The 12979-nt window shown below is 40.7% G+C and overlaps 1 protein-coding gene across 1 annotated transcript in view; it reads right to left on the reverse strand.

Moving 5' to 3' along the window:
* The window catches only part of LOC115167465 (neural-cadherin), a 205951-nt gene that overhangs the window by 167079 nt on the left and 25893 nt on the right, over positions 1-12979 (reverse strand). The window lies entirely within an intron of this gene.

Here is a 12979-nt window from a genome sequence, read left to right on the forward strand (position 1 = left end):
GTTTCTGGTTCTAAGGACGACACTTAAAAGGGCACTAATTATTCAGCACAATGAAAAGACAATCTAAGTGTCATCCAAAAGCATTTCAATGCCACCCTACAGCACAATTCACAGTTCTGCTCCAAATGTGTTTCATGTCAATTTGGGTAACACAGCCAAATGCACATTTAATTTGACAGTTTCACATTCATGGGCTGTGATTACACAGGCAGCAGCCCAATTCAAAAATATAAATAGTAAAGTAAAGTACAGATAACCCAATCAGATCAGATCTTTTGCCGATAATGTTACCAATCAGATCAGATCTTTTGCCAATAACTGGGCAAAAGATCTGATATGATTGGTAAAAATACCAATAATTGGCAGCTGTGTAAAGGACTTAAGAAAAATATACTTTAAAGTACTACTTAAGTCGTTTTTTGGGGTATCTGTACTTTACTATTTATATTTTTGACAACTTTTATTTTTACCTCACTACATTCCTAAAGAAAATAATGTACTTTTTTTTTATACCTGACTCGGGAAAAAAAGTACTCGTTACATTTTGAGTGCTTAGTAGGAAAAGAAAATGGTCCAAATGAATGCACTTATCAAGAGAACATCCCTGGTGATCCCTACTGCCTCTGATCTGGCGGGCTCACTAAACACAAATGCTTTGTGCCCCTGGCTATCCGTAAATTTGAAAAAAAAAGAAAACAGTGCTGTCTGGTTTGCTTAATATAAGAAATTTGAAATGTTTCATACTTGTACTTGTACTTTGAACCTTCAGTATATTTTAGCATTTACATGTACTTTTGTATATTTAAAACTAAATACTTTTAGACTTTCACTCAAGTAGCATTTTACTGGCTGACTTTCACTTTTACTTGAGAAATTTTCTATGAAGGTATCTTTACTTTTACTCAAGTATGACAATTGGGCACTTTTTCCACCACTGATAATTGGGTAAAAGATCAGAATTGGGCTGTCTGTGTGAACGCAGCCATGGCATCTTCAAATAAACCAGAAGGAAAGTTAAGTAGCTTTTATGCTTCAAATGTCAGTTACTTATTTTAGCAGCAATGGATACTTCTGTCCAAAGTTCAGATCTGAGATAGAACAATTTAGTGGTCAGTAACGAGAGAGAAGAGGCATGAGGCATCACACTCCACAAACCTCAAACTAACAAGCCAAACACACATTCCTGTAAAAGCACAAATCCCATCGCTGTCTTTTCCCTAGCAGAAAATGCAGATAACACATATAATACCGAATTCAGATTTTTTTTTTGTGTGCAGGAGGAAGAGGTCATAGACCTTATTACACATAATCACAAAATGTAGTTTTTTTCAGCGGAGAATGTTTTTCATTTAACGACTAAGTGAAAGGATATTGTTTCAAGCACACAGCGGACACATAAGGTTAATGAACACATTGAAATAACAGAGAAAAACACATCTAAGTGCTGGCAATGTTGTCATTGTGAACAGATGTTCTGAATAAGGGACCTGTGATGCATTTGGAATATGTGGGACAACTGTCACCTGGTGAAGATTCTTGTGGATCGAACAAAGGTGGTAATTGGGAGAAAATTCAGTGTGTGGGCCTCTCTGTTCTTTTTAAGAAAACCTGTCAATTATGTAGATCAATTCAATCCCCCACACTAGCTTGGAACTAGCAACATGAAGAACAGGTGCGTCACTTCTATTTGCTTTTCTTTCATTCAGCTGCAGTGCTGTCTAAATTGTAGCACGTCTAGCCGGACACAGCTGATTTATTGGTATGCCTTGTAGCTCTGTAGGTTTCTCTTTTGAGAAATTGAATACACCGATCTCACAAACCGAGAACTTCAGTATAATTGTACTGCAAATACCTATTGTCAACAACAAGACTGGTGATAGGGCAGCCGTATGACTATTATCTGCCCAGACCAATCAAAATGCCTCTCAAAAGACAGGCCTCATCATCCCACCACAGATTATGTAGCTATGGCCTCATGGGGAGTAAACACAGTAGTACCATGGATTCAAGGATGCCAAGGGGAAGCCAGGCTGCGTTTTCATCATTTTCCTTCAAGTCGCAAGAGGCTAATTGTATCTCACTGGAGAAAGCATATGAGCGAGCGAAACAGCATCCCTCTGTCTCTGTAGGCTATCTGATTTTGTCTGGTCATAAAGAGTATGACATTTTTGCCTACCAGTAGCATTGAATGCAATGGAAGCCAGCGAGCATTTGCCCTCTCTCGATATAAAAAAGCAACAACATCATAGCCAATCAGTATTGAGATAAACTGAGTGGGCTCAACTGTGAACGGTCCTGGAGTGCCAAAAAAAAAAGTCAAGGGAAGCCACTTTTGATTGGCTTCTCTCCTATCACATCAAGAGAAATACGTCAATTACAGAAACAACCCGAATTGCTGCATCCCCTCCAGGGGCTAGCTAGCTAAAATTGTTTTTTTCCTAAATTAGCCATGGATGGAGATAGGTATTCAGACTTTACTTATTCGCCGTACTGGCCAATGATTACGGCGATTCTGATCCACCCATAAATTCATACATTGTACCCCTGAACTGAGAGGATGGAAGTGCAATATGTAGCTAGATGTAGAAGGCTAATGTTAACTAGCTAACTGAAAGGAAGTTAGGCTAGCAAGCAAGAATTTTAGCCAGGTAGACTAGGACAACAGAAACTAAAAGTGTGTACTGTTGTCACGGCTGTCTGAAGGATTACACCAAAATGCAGCGGGCTTGTAGTTCCACATCTTTTATTTATTGTGAAACGTTAGCAAAACACCAAATACTTGAAAATACAAAAACAACAAACCGTGACGCAGAGAGGAAAACACACTACTCAAAAGATAATCACCCACAAAACAGGAAGAGAAAAACCCTACTTAAATATGATCTCTAATCAGAGGCAACGAGGATCAGCTGCCTCCAATTAGAGATCAACCCAAACAATCCCAACATAGAAATAGAAAAACTAGAACTTAAACACAGAAATAGAAAACATAGAACAAACACCCCCTGTCACGTCCTGACCTACTCTACCATAGAAAATATCAACTTACTATGGTCAGGACGTGACAACTGTATGACAGAGTCATAGACCGTTTAATCAACATGAAAGAGAGGAGGATGGCATTGGTGTTTCCCTACAAGTAGGGTGAGTCAGCATGTTTTTCTATTTGCACGCACACACCCACACAAATCAGTACCATGGACAGCCACATCATATTTAGCTGATTGGACTAAATTGTTTTTGGTATCTTTTAGTTGTCACTGTATTAGACTAAGCATAGGTGATTTGATGATGTTGAAATGTTGAAGTTGAAATGGTGCTGGAATAGTGGAGGCAGCTCCTGTTTTCTTTGAGTCTTGTGGTAACACTCTGTGGTTCTAAATCAACAGTTGTTTAGTAGTCAGAAACATTAACTTTCTTGACCATGCTGTAGGTCAGGAAACTGTTTATTACTGTACATGCAAAATACTTTGTGGACTTCACCGGACAGAGGTTGCTCTCCGGTTTTGTGATGAAACAAAGGTCTGGTTGAATTTATTCTGCCACAGTGTCTTCTTATTGTCTTAGACTTAGGCCTACAGTGCATTCGGAAAGTATTCAGACCCCTTGACATTTTCCAAATTTAGAATAAACTACAGCCTTATTCTAAAATTTATGAAATTGTTTTTTTTTACTCAATTTACACACAATACCTCATAAAGACAAAGCAAAAACAGATTTTTAGAAATGTTTACAAATTTAATAAAAATAAGACTGAAATATCACATTTATATAAGTATTTAGACCCCTTACTAAGTACTTTGTTGAAGCACCTTTTGCAGCGATTGCAACCTCGAGTCTTCTTGGGTATGACGCTACAAGCGTCACACTCAGATCCCCTCAAGCTCGGTCAGGTTGGATGGGGAGCGTCGCTGCGCAGCTATTTTCAGGTCTCTCCAGAGATGTTCAATCGGGTTCAATCGGGTTTAAGCTCTGGCTGGGCTACTCAAGTACATTCAGAGACTTGTCCAGAAGCAACTCCTGCGTTGTCTTGGCTGTGTGCTTAGGCTCGTTGTCCTTTTGGAAGGTGAACCTTTGTCCCAGTCTGAGGTTCTGAGCACTCTGGAGCAGGTTTTTATCAAGAATCTCCCTGTACTTTGCTCCGTTCATCTTTCGCTCAATCCTGACTTGTTTCCCAGTCCCTGCCTCTGAAAAACATCCCCACGGCATGATGCTGCCACCTCTATTCTTCACCATAGAGATGGTGCAGGTTTCCTCCAGACGTGACACTTGGCATTCAGGCAAAATAGTTATTTTTTGGTTTCATCAGACCAGGGAATCTTTTTCTCATGATCTGAGAGTCTTTATGTGCATTTTGGCAAACTCCAAGTGGGTTGTCATGTGCCATTTACTGAGGAGTGGCTTCCGTCTGGCCACTCTACCATAAAGGCCTGATTGGTGGAGTGCTGCAGAGATGGTTGTCCTTCTGGAAGGTTCTCTCATCTTCACAGAAGAACTATGGAGTTCTGTCAGAGTGACCATCGGGTTCTGGGTCACCTCCCTGAACAAGGCCCTTCTCCCCCGATTTTTCAGTTTTGCCGGGCGGCCAGCTCTACGAAGAGTATTGGTGGTTCCAAACTTCTTCCATTGAAGAATGATGGAGGTCACTGTGTTCTTGGGGACCTTCAATAATGCAATGTTTTGGTACCCTGCCCCAGATCTGTGTCTTGACACAATCCTGTCTCAGAGCTCTTCGGACAATTCATTCGACTTAATGGCTTGGTTTTTGCTCTGACATGCACTGTCAACTGTGGGACCTTATATAGACAGGTGTGTGCCTTTACAAATCATGTCCAAATGTGGACTCCAATCAAGTTCTAGAAACAGCTCAAGGATGATTAATGGAAACAGGATGCAGCTGAGCTCAATTTGAGTCTCATAGCAAAAGGTCAGAATTCTTATGAAAAGAAAGTATTTCTGTTTTTTATTTTTAATACATTTGCAAAAATGTCTTAAAACCTCTTTTCACTTTTTCACTATGGGGTGTTGTGTGTAGATTGATGAAGACATTTTATCACTTGTGCTCCCTCTCCGGCCTCTAGGTCACCAGGCTGCTCGTTATGGCGCACACCTGTCACTATCGTTACACGCATCAGCGCATAATGACACTCACCTGGACTCCATCACCTCCTTGATTACCTGCCCTATATACAGTATGTCACTCCCTTTTGTTCCTTCCCCAGGCGTCATTGTTTCTGTTTCAGTTTCATGTCTGTGCGTTGTTCATGTTTCTTGTTTTGTGCTACGTTTTGTTTATTCACTTTCTTCCCGTCTCTCAGGGCAAATTTTTTTTTATTGAATACGTTTTAGAATAAAGCTGTAGCGTAACAAAATGTAGAAAAAGTCAAGGGGTCTGAATACTTTCCGAATGCACTGTATAGATCACGGTCACAAGGCATATGAATGAACAGGTTATAGAGCAAACGATGCAATTATCACAACACATAGGTTGTAATAAATGATGCCTTTTTCTCTGGCTTGGCTTCCCCAGTGATTTTTCCCACGCACCACTACTGAAAACACAGCACTTGTGTATGCAGATTTGGTAGGTGCAATACAGACTCTCTTGTTGGTGATAAAATGTCAGAGAAATGGAGCAATAATATGTTGCTTGATGAAAAGCTGAGACGAGAGAAACTGGGGGACAGACGAGAGGCGAAAATAGGTAAAGAGAAAGGAGGAGCGGATATACTGGAAGAGGATGAAAAGAGGGGGAAAAAAAGGGAGTGGATGATAGATGCAGATAACAGAGGCATGAGGACATAAGACAGGAGGGGGAGAATAGAGATGAAAAGTAGAGGAGACCATGCAGCGTTGAAAAGCTCTCTGACTCATGCTGGTAATCAAAGAGGACAGAGAGAGATTAATTCATAATCTCACACTTCAAACAGCTCAGACAGAGATTATTCTGATGGGTGCCAAGGAAGACAATTCACTTACAAGTTAAAGAAATTGACTGTACCATTTCAGCAGCATTTTCGGTTGCATATCAAGCTAATTTGCAGATGCACAGAGATAGCTGCAGTTGCAAATCTGGAGACATTAGAGGAGATGAGTTTCTTTAAACTCCTCCTCTACTTCTGACCGCCCCACTAGGGGAATATGCAAATTCAGCTTGTTACAGGAAAACTAGCAGAAAAAGAGAAATGGGATTAGGAATGGCACCCCTTGAAGCAATGAGCCGCACACAGATCCAACATCGCACTTTTGTGAATGCACTTCAGACGAGATCTCTCAAGTACGAAAAAAATACATCAGCACGAACAGACTGATCTGAATAAGCAACGGAAAGACGTCAGATCCAGAGATTACACAAAGTATATATGAAACCATTTGAACGAACATCAAAGTGTACTGTAAGTGTAGAACAAACAAACAGCCGTTGGATTTAAATCACAAACATTGGAATGCCCCAAAAGAAACAACCGCACAAACATCTACAGTAAATACTTTAACATGTACAATGGATTCAACAGCAGTACTTTAGTTCACTTTAGTACATTAGTATAATTTAGTCTCTCCGTCTCTCGATCTGTTTTCACACTTACAAAAATTAAAGAGAGGAATTGTAATAAAATGCTTGCATATGTGGGAGAGAACCAAACCCCAAGGGCTTGTTGACGGGAAAACAAGATAACTGCAAACGTCTCTAAGGGTCAGTCACGGTACAGAGTATAATATAAACCTGGTCATTCATCCAACCAACACCAGACCCGAGAGAGAGGATATCTAGTAGTGTAATTCACTTATAATATAGCCCATATACAGTGACAGTAAATAATAAGAACCCATTTCCATTTATCCTTGGGCAAACAAACACAAACAAACCGTTTAGACGTTCAAGCCATATTAAAGCATTTTACTAAGACTTGGGGGAATAAATGAGACTGCCTCATGATTTGGTGTATTTAAGTGAAGCTAATTAGGGACTAGAGGACTGTTTTAAATCATGTGAACCTGGGAGCATACAGTCACTTCAGCGTCTTTCCTCTGCAGGTGGCTTCTAAACACGGAGTGTTGTTGTTCCAAATTCCAGAGGATATCTTTACCGTATTCATTTAGTAAAATGCCACACTGATTATCTTTCCTCACAATGACATGATATACACTCGGTGTACAAAACATTATGCTCTTTCCATCATATAGACGGACCAGGTGAATCCATGTGAAGGCTATGGTCCCTTATTGATGTCACTTGTTAAATCCACTTCAATCAGTGTAGATGAAGAGGAGGAGACAGGTTAAAGAATGATTTTTAAGCCTTGAGACCAATGAGGCATTGATTGTGTATGTGTGCCATTCAGAGCGTGAATGGGCAAGACAAAATATTTCAGTGCCTTTGAACGGGGTATGGTAGTAAGTGCCAGGCGTACCGATTTGTGTCAAGATCTGCAAAGCTAGTGGGTTTTCCCACGCACAGTAGTTTCCCGTTTGTATCAAGAATGAATAAAGTTAAATAAAGGTTAAAAAAAGAAAAAAAGAAAAAAAGAATGGTCCACCACCCAAAGTACATCCTGTCAACTTGACACAACTGTGGGAAGCATTGGAGTCAACATGGGCCAGCATTCCTGTGGAACGCTTTCGACACCTTGTAGAGTGTCGATATAACTCAATATAAGGAAGGTGTTCTTAATACATTCACACCACCTTTTTTTCTCAGCAGAAGGAAAATATTTATGTAGCTTTGGGATGATGGGGAACAGAAAAGCCACTCATGTAAATTGGTGTGGTACACCCAAAAGACGGCAATTGCTCCTTTCAGTGCAAAAATAGACAACTGCCCTTTTTTTTCTAAACATATTGAGTGATAGTGGGAGCATTGTAGTGCCTATTGGGTCTCTCATTCACCACTAGAGCACAACCTGCTTCCAGTGAGCAGCACTTCACAGCCTCCTAAGAGGAAATTGTCTGTCATGGGGGCCTTGGTTCCCTGTATTAGGGCTGGGCGTTATGGCCAAAATATCATATTACAATACTTTTCACATTTTTGACAGTATAATGGTATTTTATGATATTTTATGTTTTTGAATAATACAAGTTCGACATTTACTTAATGATTAGTTCATGATCCTAGGGTGGCAACACATACATTGTGATTTCAATGGGTCTTTCTCCATCCTGATTGTTTTATACTGTATAATCAAACTTCAACCAAATATAATTTTCAGCAGTCATCACTTTATGAATTTTCTGCACTCATTTGAGATCATTCCCACACTGCCATGTAGGGCTGCACAATATGGGCAAAAAAATCTAAGCCTTAGATATTGCAATTGCAATTTCACTAGCGATTTAGATCAAAACACTTGGGTTAACTGTTGGAATCATGGAAATAGAATGATTATTCTAATTCTAGAGTTAGAATGTAATAGTGGGCACTTTGAATGCAGTGTTGTTTGACAGGACAACGAATGAAAAAGCCAGAGAGGAGTTATTGTGACAGGGTACGAACCAAAGTGTTGGTCAGGTTATCCCAGGGGACCCAATAATCTTTGGCTACATTAAATGTTTTATCTTACTTCACGTAGCTAACATATATTCATGCTTTGCGTATTCCTCTCTGATTTAGAACATACTGTTGAACAAAAAAAATGCTGATTTAGGCCTTCACCAGCACTGGTATCAGGCTGTATAAGCTTTGCTCTGACTCAGTACATGTATTAGCAAGCTAGCCAGCTATCTAGCGGCTAATATGATTTATTTTAGCCACAACTTGCTAAGAAATGACAAACTAGCTGTTTGCAGACAGTAAGATAAACAAACTAATGGTGTCATTACAGAACGCTTGTGGTTTTATATTAAAGAATCAAAGTAGAAAGCAGTAATATTGGCATCAACATTTTGTTGCATCTGCTGCATTGACCATGCAGACTGAAGAGTGGACTTCGGCAAGTGGTCTTGTGGTCAAGTTGAGAAACAACACTCAAGTAGCGGAGTTAACTATAAAAACGGACGTTACACATGAAGAAGTGGCAGATCAACCAAAAATGTAAATAACGTCGTAGAAGATAAAGTAAAAACTCAAACCGGTCCGTCCATCAATACCGGTATGTAGTAAAATATGGTATACGTACCCCCCAGCCCTACACTGTATGACCACTTCATGGTAGTGAACGTGCTACACAGTGAGTGGTCCGTTGTATGAATAGGCCTGAGAACAGCTCACAGTGAACAATGTCCGCTGCAGGACAGGTCCGGTGAATAAGGTCAAGCCGCAGTGTGTCCTACGGTTACAATCAACACCCAGGAAGACAGACTACAGGATCCTTCATCCAAGTGAAGATGACTCCCTGCCCCTCTCATCTGTCCTCCGTGGTTATCTGTCGGTCAAGGTGAACAGGTCAGGAGAGTTCTGGCTGCGTGCTTGCGCTGATGGAGGTCGTCATTGTTGATTGTCCAGCGGGCCAGAGGATGTCTTCTCCCCAGGGGCTCATAAGACTCTGGGCTGATTCCCCCATCAAGACATCTCTACCCTGGATACTCCATTCAGAGCATGATGAGGTGGAAGGTGTCATAGCATGACGAGATGAACGGGGTGTGCACACTCAACACCAGGAGAAAGAGACTAAAGAACACTGGCTACTTTAAAAAAAAATGTTTGACTGAAATTAGACGGGTTTTCTAATGAACCCCAAGGCAGCTGTGGTTTGTCTTCAAGAAGGGAGGATAATGGAACTGTGGTTGGTCAGCTCTGGCTTTGGCACAACCTCCTCAGAGTTAGAACCTTTACATAATAAACTTTTATATTTTGAAGTTTTACACAGAACACTAAAATGAATCATAAACCCTGCGAGTTCATCCATTTTTTTTATCCATGTTGTTTACTATGGAGCGGATTCCATGATTTAAATGTTTAAAGTTGCTGAAGCTGCTTATACCATCCCACCTCCTACACATCCTCTGGGGTGCTGTGCTGTACTTCACTGTGGCTGACCCTGTGCCCCTTTCAAGTGGTGTGTGGTGTCTGAGGGCTGAGAGCAGAACAAAGACACATTTCCATTAGAAAAGATAAACAGTCAAGTTCGGATCTATTCTATTTACAAAGCTAGAGATCTACAAACAAGCACAGCACAGACACATGATGTACCTGCCCCGCCACGTCTCCTCAGGCTTCGTTCTGGTTCCTTTCTTCTTCTAGATTCATCCTCCAATTCCAGCGCACCCTGATCCCCCGTCTCCTCTCAAAAACCGTGTGACGGATCAGGGTGACACACACTTACACGCCTGACCTTAAAAAAAACAATCACTTTATTGCTCTAAGAGACGAAGGACTGAGCCGCAGGTGAAGCACTCCCCAATAGGGACTCAGTCGTCTGTCTGGTGAAAGCTTCTCAAACTGTCCTCATATCATCCGATTATACTCACTAATAATTTCATAACCGAGTCCTCATGTCTCATTATCTTCAAGCCGGCTACAGAGAGGTAATTTCCCCCCAAACTCTCTCTCTCTAGCCAAATAAGGAATGTTTAATCTCCACTGAGCTTGAGAAAATCACAGAGAATGTCTATAACACAGTAATGGAGTTTATAAAGGAGGACCCTTTCTGGATAAACCGAACATGCATATGAGTGTGTGCACAGGCCGCGTGTGGATATTTTCATTTCTATTCCTATCTTTGCATTCCTTCACTCTTAGAAAAAATGGTTCTAAAATGATGATTTGCAGAAAAATAGGGTTCCACCAAGAACTATTTTCATCTGAAGAACCCTTTTTGGAAAGGCAAAGGATTCTACCTAGAACCTTTAACATCATAAGAAGCGTTCTTGGAAGAAAGGATTCTTTGATGATTCTTTGGGAGGCAAGCAGAGTTCTACATAGTACCCCTCTAAATATGAACAAGCTTTTTGATTGTAATTATAAAAGTAAAAAAGTAAAATAGTGCCTGAGTATTAGTGTTTCCATCGTGTTTAAACATTAACATCAGGAGTTTGGGTAATCTCATTTCAAAAAAATTGAAAAAAAGATAGATTTGAGAATGTCTAAAAGTGTACCTGGGAATATTTTTTGCATCTATCTAATAATACCTTAATCATTTAACTTTTACAATACTTCTGTGATTTTATTGAGCAGAGAGTAGGATAATAGAAGTGAGTAAGAGCAGTTGTTCATTTGTAAATCGGGAGGTTCCTGAACAAAAAGTGAGCACGAGAGGGGGAGTTCTGTGGGGAGTTCTGAGGTACCGAAAAAAAATCACCTTTATAATAAAAAGCATTACATGCAATTCATGTCATTTTACATGACTGGAGACTTTGGCAGAATCTTTTTTAATACAGCACAAATGGACGAATTGACAGGCTACTTTGACACTGACAAACTGAGAATCTGCATCAATGAAAACGACCTTGTCTTGAATACATCAGTAGCCTATGCCTAGGTGTGTGGAGACACATATTGTAGGCTACAATATGAGGAGGAAGTCATAGTCCTAAACATGCTTTCCAGTTTCACAGACTCACCCAATGATGCGCAGCTCACTAGCTGGTGATGGCCGATGCGCTCATGCCAAAAGCCTCTCTTTTTCTTTGGTAAAACAATATTTGGAAGTAGATCAAATATTTTGATAGCCTACAGCATAGTCTTCTCTTTTCAGCAGGAGCCATTTCCTTTTAAACCTGTGTTTTCCCAAGATTGTATTTGAAATATTGCGAAAGGCCTGTTTTGTCTGCATTATGTTTTTTCACCGACAGATCTGCCGCGCGTTCCCGACTGTAGGCTATTCCTTGTTATTGGGCTACAATCCACAACTGGGCTATTTTTTTAAACAGGCTATTGATCCTCTGTGGCTAAAGTATAAGCCTTCTCGTGGTGTAGTAGGCTATTCTGAATGATTTAATTAACAGACGGCAGTAATTCTATAATTTTGGCAAATGTATTTCAATTTATCAGGGGTGCTGAAGTTCCTTCAGAACCCCTTGTGCGGCTATGATTCTATAAGAACATAAATGATGAAGTGCAACGCAGGAGAGTGGAGAATTGCAGTCTCATGTCTATCAGAGCAGAGTGGGAGAGAGACAGGGCCAGCCCTCCCATTAGGCAAGATTAGGTTGCCACCTATGGTGGCATTTGAATTTGAGGTGGTGCTGCTGCTACATCTGACTCCCAGACCAAAAACATAAAAGATCCCGGTGAGTGGCCAAAATATACGAATGGATCTTTACGGGATATGTTAGTGCAGGCTGGGCCACATCAGGATAAGGAGGGGCATTTCCCAAGAGATGAGGGGCAACGAAAGTTTTCGGTGGCCCAATACAATAGGAGGATGGTGAACTGGGAGAGAGCGGAGAGACCAAGGCTTGTCTATTCCAAGCAAAACGATGCAGCCTTCTGTTTTTGCTGCAAACTTGTTCCACACAAGTGCAAATCTGTGCTGGTCAGGGATGGAACCAGGGACTGGAAGAATCAGTGCCACCTCCTCAGCTCGCATGAGAAGTGGCATGACCATCTAGATAGTTTCCAGAGGTGGAAGGAGCTGGAGATCAGGCTGGTGTCCAAGCAAACTCACATTATTTGATTTCAGGACCATGGACAGCTACCGAGAGAAAACATTGCTGACTGCAATGCAGCACCACAGCAGAGGAAAGAGGCCACTCTAGGTAAAGACGAAATAAATAAATGCTGATGTTGGACAATCAAATTCGATATGTAAATAAATGTAATTTGTTAAGGCTGGGTCATTGACGTAAAGATTTTTTTTTACATTGCTCCAGCGAAACGAGGCCCGCCATGCATTTACAAAATCACTTGTTTCCAAAGCTCAAATGATCTTACTCTGTTTTACAGATCTACAGGAATATAACAATATATTGTAATTGTAACAATTATGGGGTCGTGCCATGTGTGATTACAGATGGGATATTATTAATAAGGAACTCGTTTTCCTACTATAGGTAGTAGGTTGCATAGTGATAGCAACAATGTAACTCTCCAATGCAGGGGTTA

The sequence above is a fragment of the Salmo trutta genome, chromosome 29 (genome assembly GCF_901001165.1).
Source record: "Salmo trutta chromosome 29, fSalTru1.1, whole genome shotgun sequence".
Lineage (NCBI taxonomy): Eukaryota > Metazoa > Chordata > Actinopteri > Salmoniformes > Salmonidae > Salmo > Salmo trutta.